Source organism: Centroberyx gerrardi, chromosome 5 (assembly GCF_048128805.1).
Source record: "Centroberyx gerrardi isolate f3 chromosome 5, fCenGer3.hap1.cur.20231027, whole genome shotgun sequence".
Taxonomy (NCBI): domain Eukaryota; kingdom Metazoa; phylum Chordata; class Actinopteri; order Beryciformes; family Berycidae; genus Centroberyx; species Centroberyx gerrardi.
Window position 1 is genome coordinate 31,217,525 of NC_136001.1, and position 12,500 is coordinate 31,230,024.

The 12,500-nt window shown below is 43.3% G+C and overlaps 1 protein-coding gene across 5 annotated transcripts in view; it reads right to left on the reverse strand.

The window, feature by feature from the left end:
• The window catches only part of epha8 (eph receptor A8), a 76,845-nt gene that overhangs the window by 63,439 nt on the left and 906 nt on the right, over nucleotides 1-12,500 (reverse strand). The window lies entirely within an intron of this gene.

Here is a 12,500-nt window from a genome sequence, read left to right on the forward strand (position 1 = left end):
ACAGCAAGAAACAGTCAATAAAAGCTGAAGCTAAATAAAAAAAAAAGCAAATATGCAGATTTACTGGATGTGCAGATTTTTCTTGGTGCAAACTGTCAGGAATTTATGCGTCAGCAACAGAAAATGATGGAAAACAAAAAGGCTGATCAGCAACAACATGATTATCATGTCAAGACACAGAGTTCACTGTACTATCAGGTTTAAACAAGGAGCCAGAGACAATGAAGTGCCTCTATAAACAGCTCCACATGGCAGGTGTGTCAGATTTAGTGACATAGTGCTTGACATTATGGGGGAGCAGCTCGTCACACTTGGTTGAGAGTGTAGATAGGGGATTAATGGTTTTCCAGAAAAATAACCATGGACGTTCTTGCTGCTGTCATGAATTATAAAATAAGAATCAGTTGAAGTTGAACTTCTGTGAGGTGATATTCCTTATCGTTTCCTCTTGGAGCAATACACTTTTTTGAGTTTTTGGAGATTGTTAGTCAACTTCTCTGGTAAGTGATGAGAACACAGACACCAAAACCATCCATGTGTTTTATTGGCTCATTGGCATGCAGAGTGATAGTATACTTCATCCTAACACTTTAGCATACATTATGTTGAGTGATAGTAGCTCCATGCTAACACTTTAGCATACACTATGATGAGTGATAGTATACTTCATGCTAACACTTTAGCATACATTATGTTGAGTGATAGTAGCTCCATGCTAACACTTTAGCATACACTATGTTGAGTGATAGTAGCTTCATGCTAACACTTTAGCATACACTATGATGAGTGATAGTAGCTCCATGCTAGCACTTTAGCATACACTATGTTGAGTGATAGTAGCTTCATGCTAACACTTTAGCATACACTATGTTGAGTGATAGTAGGCTTCATGCTAACACTTTAGCATACACTATGATGAGTGATAGTAGCTCCATGCTAACACTTTAGCATACACTATGTTGAATGATACAAGCTCCATGCTAACACTTTAGCATACACTATGTTGGTTGAGTGATAGTAGCTCCATGCTAACACTTTAGCATACACTATGTTGAATGATACAAGCTCCATGCTAACACTTTAGCATACACTATGTTGGTTGAGTGATAGTAGTTCCATGCTAACACTTTAGCATGATAGTAGACTCCATGCTAACACTTTAGCATACACTATGATGAGTGATAGTAGCTCCATGCTAACACTTTAGCATACACTATGTTGAATGATACTAGCTCCATGCTAACACTTTAGCATACACTATGTTGGTTGAGTGATAGTAGTTCCATGCTAACACTTTAGCATACACTATGATGAGTGATAGCAGGCCACTAGAATCTCAAAAGTGATAAAATGAGAACTTGTAGCAGCTCTAAAGCAAAATGGAAAGTAATCTTACAGTAAATGATATGCGGCTACCAAACAAGGTCCAAGCAAAGCTAAAACTCTCCCATCTGTATCAACCACAAGATGCTGCAGCCCAAGGTAGGCCTATATGCAACCATACCTTTTCACCATAGTGTTTCATCCTTTAGATTACTGTTGATATTTTTATCTTTGTATGACAAATGGCATGATGAAACCTCCTCTATGGGACCGCAACAGCTGTTGATATTATGTCTCATTTTTTCCAGATATTTCACAGTCCAGTCCGTAGTCAATTTTTCACCTAAATAATCATTGGACAATACAAGTCAAATAAATCCTTGCAGTAATAGAAACTGCAAAAGCCCTAGAATCTCCACTGCTTAATGTGGAAGTTGACCAATAAGCAAGTCTCTCAAAAACCTGGTGTATTCCTTTAAGCAACCAGTTGCACATACTGTACTGTAGCAGCAGCAGAGTCTTTATTTCAATGAAGATCTCTCTCATGAGACTTTGGTGTATTCTCATTTTATATACAGTATATTTTAAATTAATTCGTTTTCTTTGTCTCAATTAGTTCTACTCCACACTCTCTCAATGCTGTGATCCATACCTTTAAACTTTCATCCATACATTTCAACTTAAAGTGTTGAAATTGTCAACTGCGTTATGTTTATCTGACCCGCTTTGCTATATTCCTATTTATATTCTATCTTTCCTTGCTGTATCCTCTTACTATTTGCTGCAAATAGCCCATTTTCCCCACGGGGATCATTAAAGCTTCATCTCATCTTATCTTCTTACCTCTAAACCTACAGTATACTAGCCTTCTTCCCCCTTCCTTTTCTCATCTTTCTCCCAGTTCTCCCTGAAGTTTCTCTCCCCAGAGGCCCTTCTTTTCTCCCTCCCTCTCTCCCTCCCCAATGTGGTGTAAGCATTTTGTCCTTGGTGCAGAGACTCGGAGAGGAGGAAGAAAAGAGAAAGAAAGCAAGCGAGAGGGAGGGAGGAGTGGAGGGAGAAGTCTGCTGGGAGGCCCATTATCGCTCTCTGATGTAGACGTTCCCCCCCAAAACCCCCTGGTTTTCATCCCCAACTTTTCATCTTCTCTCCTCTCTCTTCTCCTCTGTTTTCTGTCGTGAGTGAAGGGAAAGATTTCATAAAGGTCTGAAGTGGTAAACAGAGCCAACAACTGCAAACAACAACATAGGCTGGCCAAAAGCACACATGCACACACACACACACACACACGGTTTGTCCAATATAGTATGGCATGGTATCCACATTCTAACGAGAGATGTGTAATTTGTGTTACTAAGTTAAAAATACTTAATGCTGTGTTGTTATTAACATTATGTTAAAGTAACACAAATGTGTGTTGTCCCAAACTAGATGTATACTGAAAATGACTTTTTAAGAGATGCAAAATAAGGCCATTTTCACACTATTCTGCTTTTTTGCAATCTGTCAGTGCCTTTTTGACATTGAAGTCAATGGGAAAAGTGGACTGAAAGCAGCCGCTTTGGAAGAAGCTCTGCGCCTCGCTTCTTTTCAGCCGGAGCGGAACGCTTTCTAAAGTTGAGAAAAGTTTGTGGAGGAGACGCTCATGACGTGGAACGCTTTTCTCAGTCACAACACAAAGGAAGTTTCACACTACATAGGCAGCTGATTGGCTCCTCTGCCGCCTTCAGCAAAGCCGGCGCGAGCAGTCTTCTAACTGGACAAGCCAAAATACATAGAAACCCAAACCAGCGCTACATGCAACATGTATGCATGGATCTATTGTTGGCTTATGTAACCTACAACTATTTTACGCTTGGAAACAAAACAGCTCACATCATCAGCACCCGAGTGTCTGAAATTTTTATGGAAATGAAGTACAGAAGTGTGCGTTGCGCAACTTTTTCATAATATCAGCACAAAATGCGCTTGAGACAGCGTTTTCCTAAAAAAAAAAAAAAAAAATGGAATAGTGTAAACACGCCCTAGTTTACCCCCTTTCCAAAATCATAAGGTCAGAAAGAGCGGGCAGTGGAGTGTCCGCTCTCCTGCCTGAGCAGTGAGTGGATGATTCGCTTGACACTGGCCAGCGTACCCCAGCACAATCCCTCATATCCTATTTTAGCAGGTGCTCCCAGGCTCGAGCATGGGACCCTGCTTTGTATATCCCTGCAAGGCAATGTGTTTGCTGCATGATGGAGGGTGGAGGATGCTCAGGGCCAGCGAGGCTCATCCTCTCCCATGGGACGGCAGTGAATAGCCGGCTATACTGCTGCCCGGGCCTGTCTGGCTTCCCCGGGGGAAAACATCCAGAGAGGTATGGACGTACACCGAGGAGAGGCATGTAGTACTATTTATAGAGCAGGTAAAGAGGAGAGGTGAGGAGAGAGAGAAAAGAGGGAACGGGAGGAGAGGAAGGAGAGGAGAGGTGAAAAAGAAAAGAGGAGAGAGAAAAGAGATGACAGAGTGTGATTTCCGCGGCCGATATAGCGTCCGCGGAGATCCGGGGCTGACATGTCAGCGGCACCTGCCGCACGGAGCCGGGGCCCCGGCGCTCGGGACGGCCGGCCCGACGCGAAAGCTAACAAAGTATGCCTCAACTTATTGATTTATGATAGAGAGAGTTCAGGCAGAGGTTAGCTGCGCTCTGAAAGGGAGCGAGACAGGGGAGAGAGAGAATATTTGAGTCAAGACGACAGTGATATTTTATCAATACGGACCCGACTCGCAGCCCAGAGATCTCTGTGTTTCTCTACAAGCCTGGCTCCCGCTCTGCATTCCTCTTTAATAAATAAAATTACTTTTATTCTTTATTTATTTTCCCACCCTCTCTGCTTCTTCCCAAGGCCTCGCGCTGTCAGCTTGCTTCAGTCCTATGTCTTTATTCCGTACTGATGCACTTTCATCATTTTCATCATTTCAGTGAGCTGACATTTCACATAAAGAGCTCTTATCATCGTTGGCTTGTGCTTAATGATGAATGTTGATAATTGCTGTCAGTCAGTGTGTCTAACGTGTCACGGTCGCAGCATTGTTTCAGAGTGTGTATGCTGAAAGAGACTGTAATAGCTAGATGACATAATGAAGTGGGCCACATAGCACGTGTTTGTGTTTCATACAATACTTAAAAGTAATACACCAAGTTTTTTGGAGATTGTTGCCCAACTTACTTAAATGACACCAAAATCATCCATGCGTCCCTGTAGATGATCCATGCTAACATTTTAGCATACATTGTGTTGAGTGATAGTAGGAAACTAGCATTATCCAACACAGAAGACTCTTAGAAAGAAATTAATAGAAAGTTGTGTTTATTATTACATGGCTTGTAGATTCATGAATTGAAAAAAAAAAAAAATTAATTCAATATGGCTGATGTAGCCAGGTTTGTTTTTGGAACTATTTCAGGTGAGCAACCTCGTATTCATCCGCTGCGCAGTGATTTTTAGCTGTAGTCTCCCTTCGCCCACCACCTTCACTTCCTATGGAAACAGGAAAATTAGTCCCTGCTAGTTCAAAACAATCCAATCCATTTTTCCAATCTAAACAAGACTGCCAGACCACATACTATTAAGATGACTTACCATTTAGCTATAAGGCTGCTGCAAGGTCTCATTTTGTCTGAGATGAGGCTAGAGGCCTACTATCACTCAACATTAGCATGGAGCTAATGATCTACCGGGGACATATGGATGATTTTGGTGTGTATGTTCAATCAATCAATCTCCCAAAAACTTGGTGTATTCCTTGAAGTGCTTGCATGCATGCATATGTATGTTTTTGCTTACATGTATGCTTGTGCTCCTGTTTGTGTGTGTGTGTGTGTGTGTGTGTGTGCACGTGTGTGTGTGTGTGCATCCAGGCAGGGTAAAGTCCTGATGCCGTACGCCTGAATGAACGCCCTCACGCAGCCACCAGCTGTCCATGCGGTGACACCGTGACACGGCGGCGTGACTCTCGCCGCTATTAGCCACGACTGATAGAAAGCAGCCCGAGGATAAACACGACGAACCCCGACGCGTGACTCGGTATCAAAGGATAAATTCTTACGCCCCCGTGCGATGGCATGCTGTTGGATTAATGCGTTTGTTTTCCCTTCAGGACGGCGGTGTCAGAGCGGGGAAAGTTGCGGCGCGGCGCTAACGCTAGCTTTCCCTCCTTTGTCATCACAGCCAAAGCTGTCGCTCGAGCGTCACCGGCACCGAGCCTTGCGGGGATACACAAGATTTGTTGTTAATCTAGTTTGAGCATGAGTAGATGAATGAGTTTAGATCCATGAATTTAAAAGGGTTGGATATGAAAGAGAGAAAGAGAGAGAGAGGAGAATAAAGGAGTGTTTGGATTCCCTGCTTTGGGTCTGTTTCTGGTTTAGCAGAAAAAGCTAGTCTTCCCTCAGTGCAAAGGACGTCAGTTTTCAACCGTCCTTCTCTTTTGAGGCTTGGCAACTGAGATTTCTATGATGAATATTTCCTCCATGTTTATTGGCTTTTTCCTCATCTATAATTCACTTGCTGGCAAGCACGCTCTCTGTGTTTTCAATCCCAACGACACGATTCTTAGCCATTTAGCCTAGCGAAGTTTAGCCATTCGCCCAGTGACAAAACACAAAAATGAAGGTGATAAAACACAAAAAGAAGAGAAATAAAATACATTTTGGCCAGTCCCGTTAAAAAAGAAATTACTCGCAAGTCGGGGAATGGCCTAGTGGTCAGGGAGACTGTCCTGTAAACACAAAGTCGCGATTTCGATCTCTGTACCGACCAACTTTTGTCCAACTTTTCGAAGGTGTTTTCGACAGTAAGACTGATTCTATGTTTTTCAGGGTAATATCCAAAATAATAAATTGTTAAATTACATTTTGTGTAATATGGTGATAGTAGCCTACACTGTAGAGTTCAGGACAGGCCACATTTCCTTTTTAGCCTTTTTTAGACTTTTCTTATCACACAAACTAGCTGTGGATCCTGTCCTGCAAACAAGTGGAGTGTAATTTTTGTATTTTTTTGTTTTTTGGATTACACTAAATGCTTGTGATAGTACAGCAGGAGGTTACTCGTAGGCCAGGCGCTGATGCAAGACAGTGAAATAGACTTTTACAAACCTTTTTGCCAAAATACCCTTCATTTGATTTATTCACTCTCTCCTATTCCCTTCCCTCTCTCTTCCTCCCTATCTGTGTGTATAAGTTAGACATTATAAACGCCGTGGTTCCCTTAAGACTAATGCCTCACACGCACCAGGCATTAATATCATCGCACAGAGATAACTTGTTTAGACGGAGTGTGTGTGTGCCTGCGTGTGTGAGCGTGCACTCGTCTGCATGCGTGTGTGTGTGTGTGTGCGTTTTTTTATTAGATGAGCGATGTGTTATCTGCACCCCTCCCTCTCCCCATATTAATTACATCAGGCCTGTGATATATGGACAGATTACCGGGTGTAAAACGCATTATTTCCTTATGGAAACGGGCCGTGGGAGAGATCCATCAGGCCCGGATCGCAGTCGGTTTGGGTCTCGCTACATCATACCTGAGCACCCGGCTTACCTACCACCATGCGAACGGCGGCTCCCTCCCTGCTCTACTCTACCGGTTGCTATTCGAACCCGCACGGCTCCACAGAGATGCTCTTGACAAAGTGAGCCGAGCACAAACTTTGAGTTCGCCTGTTTGACCTTATTAGTTCCGTGGCTCTTTTGTTGCCGGAGCAATTGGAGCAGGTTGGCAGGTTTGCCGGCGTTTATCAGAGCATATTAGACCTTCGCTGGGCTTCTATTAAACTTAATGAACATTTAAATCCTCTAATGGATTGAAGGGAATTGAGAGCGGCAAATTATCAGCTAGACGCTCTCCTCCGGTGTTGATAAAGACACCCGCCGATGGAACTTGAAGAGACACATTTTTGAGACGGCCACCTCCCTCTCTCTCTCTCTCTCTCTCTCTCTCTGTCGCACTTTGTTCTCCCTCCGTGACCGCCTCGCTCTCTCCTTGTTTCTCTCCTTCATTCCCTCCCTATCCCTCTCTCTCTCTCTCTCTCTCTCTCTCTCTCTGCGCCCGTGTATCCCTCTATCACACACATACTCTCTTTTTGTTCCTAACACATGCTGCGTTCTTCTGTCTGTCTATAACAGAGGAGAGGAGGGTGTTGCTGCAGAGCCAGATCTCAGTCATTCATCAGTCGCCATGAAGGGAACATCATAGAGATCTCTCTCCAGGAGGGATGTGCTAACACAACCACAACACCAGCCCATTACAGAGCTGTCAAACACTGCCTACAACCCCTCTCTCTCTCTCTCTTCGCTTTCTCCTCAACCATCCCAGCAAGAGATCTCATACCCCACATGCTAGCAGAGTGGAGAAATATAAATTACCCAACAATACAGCCGCAATCACACACAGCATAGCAAAGCATCCGCTGCGGGCCCGGGGGCGGCTGAACTCCGGCCAGCCCCAGCATCAGGTCCTGCTAATGGGTGGAGAGGGCTCAAGAGAGGCCCCTGCTTTTTTTTTTTTTGTTGAAGGCCTCGGCCGTTTCTGGCCACGGCTCAGGAGGACCGGCAGACCCGGCCGTATTGATCTGGTAGCTCCTATATTCCTGTCGACAGCTGGCTAACAAGGCTGATGTCTCAATAAAGAGCGGTGCCTCGGGGAGCAAAGGGGGAGCCGGCCGACAGCAAACCTGTGTTAAGGCAAGGCAGCGGACAGAGGGAGGAGAAGGTTCACCCCCCCCCCCCGCCCCCCCCCCCTCCACGTGACACACACAGGCATTGAACTGAAATTGATTCACCGTGCCATAATATTTGTATTGTTGTACTGATTGGCGAGGAGCGAGTTTGCTGTTATTGTCGAAATGGGCAATTAATGAAGCTCACGTTTGCAAGATTTATAAATGGGCTTTCAGTGTTTCAAGGTGAAATCATGACTAATTCATACACAGCGCTGCTAGCCCAAACCCCCTTATAGACTCTACCCAAATTCCTCTCAATGCTGCTCTATCTTCAATATATCTATTATTAACCAGCGATGGACAGCTTTAAGTGATAGAGACAAACAAGGGGAGTGTGTGTGTGTGTGTGTGTGTGTAAGATACACTGACAGACTGCTCGATGAGGTCGGTGATCTATCTTTGATGAGTGAGACTTCAGGATATAGTCTGGCCGGTCTGTGGGGTGAGGAGGTGAGTCGGGAGGTGAAAGATGAGATTCCATGAAGCAAGGAACGTTTTCAAGCGTCAACACACAGAATCCCTACCAGCTGCAGAGGTGCTGCTGTGTTATCCGACCCTGACCTTTGACCTCCCAGTGGAGGAGGGACAAGAGAAGAAAGGATTTCCCTACAATAACATATCACAGTAGAATCAGTTTGGATTTTTTTTTTTATTAACACTTACACATTAAAACATACAGAAAAGGATACACATTGTTCTGCTCTGACGATAATAATGAAATGCTTTTCCTCCCTCCATCGATTATGGTGGGTTCTCACACATTTTTTTCTCATTTGATGTTGCTAAAAAACATGCGGCAGGTACAGTATTGACTGAGGTGAGATCAATACAAACAGGAGCGTCTGAGCCGACTGTAGCGGTGATCAAAATCAAAAAAGCCCTGTTGTTCTTTCAGGGGCGAAAATTTGTCTTTTATCGCGTGCGCACAAAGAAAAGCGGCAGCTCCCGCCAGTCTGGCTCCTTTCAACTTTTCCCTCTTCATTTCCTGTTTTGCCTCCCGATTTTGTTCGTTCCGCAGTGTGTGTGTTCAAATCTTAAAATAATGCACAAAAACCCCCCCAAACAAACCTTTCCTCCATGCTCCTTTTTCCTATTTATCTTTCTCTGGCGGTGTCTCATCCCCTGGTCCTCCTGCAGCAGAGGTATGTGGTAATAATCATCCACCTACGGTTTGCTCATTAGGCGCGAGTCCTGCTCTCTGCATGGGCCTTTTCATGTTCCTCAGCACTAACAACAACCTGGAGGAACGCTCTCTATCCTCGCTGGGAAAGAGGCGCCGCGAAACTACGTAGTGGAGTTGAATCAGGGACACCACCGGCAGACAGCAGGGGCTGCACCGGGAAAGCACACCAATATGAATCACAGCACTGCCTCCGTACGAGCAGCGAGCTTGCAGCTGATTCACTAGACTAGTTTGGGAAGGGGCCAGCATGGCTACAGCAAGGTTTTGTATTTATTTCTTGCTCCCAACTTGTAGTGATGTAGTGGTAAAAAGGGTTTGACCTATATTGGTTTTTGAAGGCTGATATCAATACTGATGTGTTTGGATTGAAGCTGATAGGCAATATTTTCAAGCCGATAATTTGTGCCAATATTTTTTAATTCGGCCATTTTCATGCTAAAATAATAATAATAAAAAAATAACAAGTATTCAGTGTTTACTCCAGAATTTTATTCTTGTGAGGATGGAAAAGCCTCGGAAACAGTATTTAGATCATCACGGGACACTAAAACTCTCGACTGAACCTGGTAAAGTACTACTACTAATAATAATAGTAATAATAACATAATCGTAATAAAAATATTCACACATACTTGTGTGGAATCTGATCAAAATGTCTCATTTGAATCAATTCAGCTTCAGTGTAGTATTGACCATTTCTACAATAAATATATAATATACAATATACAAACCACCTGCATCTTATCCATCATATCTCATAATGTATCTGATTTTTAATAAAAGGCCGATAACTGCCCAATATTTTGGCGAAGCGATACAACATGTCTGAAGGCATCACAACCACCATTATGAACAAAAATTTATTCTAAAGCATTTTAAGTTTTGCTTTTTATTGTTAAACGTCCCCAATTTCACATTACTTAACACTACTTGCCATGATGTACACTATGAATTTACATCATGCAGATTCATATCAGCCTATTCCTGCATATTGAATGGGTGTGTGGACTGAGTTTAGGTGGGTTTACCCTCCACTCCATCCTGCTCTCTGTCTGTCGTTCCCTCCTTCCCCTCTCTGTGTCTCTGGACAGAGAGAGGCAGCAATATGATTCTATAATAATCATCTGGTGAAATTACTGTGTCTCTCAGGCAGACAGTGGATTCGCTGCAGGATTCGATATTTCATGTCTGCTATTGAAGAAATACACCAACACTATACGTTGTGGGATGTCAAAATATTAAGACTTGCTCTCCCTCTATCTCAACCTCCAGCACTGAATATATCAAAAATATCAAAAAATCAGTCACTGTATCTTTCTTGTTTGTGTGTGTGTGTGTGTGTGTGTGTGCCTCTGCTTGTGTGAGCGTTACCTGCCTTTTCTGAGAGCGTTCTTCCCTCAATTTAATTTCCCACCTCTTAATTCATTTCAAAGGTTATCTTTCCCACGTACATGTAATATTTGTAATTGCCCTCGAGTCGAACTGGAGCCAAACTAAAGCAAAGAAGGGAAATTAATTTTTCTGTACTATCATTTTTGAAAGCAACGGGACGCCCAACAAAAGTGCTACAAAAAAATGGATCTGCTATCTTTCAGTCATCTCAGACATCAACTGTTCATTTGGGATTAATTACAATTTTGCCCCCCTGTCATTTGAAAAACAGAAAAGAAAGTGGTGCTCACTCTTTTGCGACATCTTGAATATACTTGATTTGTTTTTCTTATGTTTATTTAGGTTAATTAGTGCGCGGGCTTAGAGCAAAATCTAATTTTGAGGAGCGCAATATTCACAACTCTCCTGGGACTTTTACATGAGGTCTTTCTCTATGAACTGCAGTGAACAGGAGTGAAAACATTGATTGAAGCATTTAAAAGGAGCCATTATCCAAAAGTGTATTCCAAGCTGCAACATTTTCATTTCATGGCATGGCACCAATTACAGTGTTTTGGAGGGAGTTCTTAAAGACTGGAAAGCCATTCAAATTCTCTTCCCGCAATTAATTTGCATCATCCAACGTTGTTTTTGGCAGTGAAAATACTTTTTTGCCGTGTATTGTTGAAGGTGTATAATTTTGTTTTTCCACATGTAGCCCAAAAATATCAGGAATAAATCCTTTTTGAAAGATATCAGATAGAGACTGTAGCCTATATGACTGAAATCACTGTAAATTAAAAAAAAAATGGTTCAGATGCTGTTAAAACAGTAATATTCTGTAACTCACAATGATCTGCTTTTCACAGCAATCAGTGCAAAACTCATCAGCTGAAGTTGAACAGCGAGTTGAATTGGAGAGTTATTGCTTAGATCTTTACTGCAAATTTACCATTGGCATTCCCTCCATGAAGGCACACTCAAACCCGCACACAAATGAACGCCACTGACAAATTAAAACAGGCTCAGGGACGCTAAGACTTTGGACGGCGGTGGGTATATAGAGAACTTGCATTCAGATTAACTTCAGACTGTCATTGTGATTTCGCAATAAGCCATAGCGCGCTTGGTATGCAACGCGGCATGCCGTATACTGTATATAGGATGTGCTAAAAAGAGATGTCGAAAAAAAAAACATCACAAAGTGGACAGGAGGTGAAAGGAGAAAAGCAAAGCGCTGCTGTTGTTTTATTATCCAGCCATGCATGGATTGCTATATGCAAAGGGCAAAAAGCATCATAAGGGGGGCAGGAGTTGAAGGAATTTGAATAAAATGACAAACAACAAAGCAGTGGGGAGGAGAAGCGGTGCAAATGACACAACGTTTAATGGCAGATTGTCACTGAGGCAAAGCAGGGCCATATTACAGATATAATATATGAATAACTTTATTTATATAGCACTTTTCTTAAGATAGCGCGAAGGAACAGAGCGGGCCGACCTGAGGCGGCCCGAGTCGCCCATCCCGACTTTACAGAGCTTAACACGGGATAAACACTCGCCCTCGCCCTTCCACTCCTGCGGTGATCCCACTAGCTCTTTTGGGCTAAACTGATCTCTCTCTCTCTCTCTCTCTCTCTCTCTCGTTCTCTCTTTCTCTCTCTCTCCATGTTCTTCTTCTTCTGCTTTTCCCTGCAGTCGTCAGCTGAACGCTGCCGTATAGCGGGCGATGGGCCCTGACAGTCAAACCACGGCTGTCACTCAGCCTCCTGAGATCAGACCTAGGACACGCAACCCCGTCACACACACACACACACACACACACACACACTTTGCAGACATATGTGAACGGTACCGGGGGACT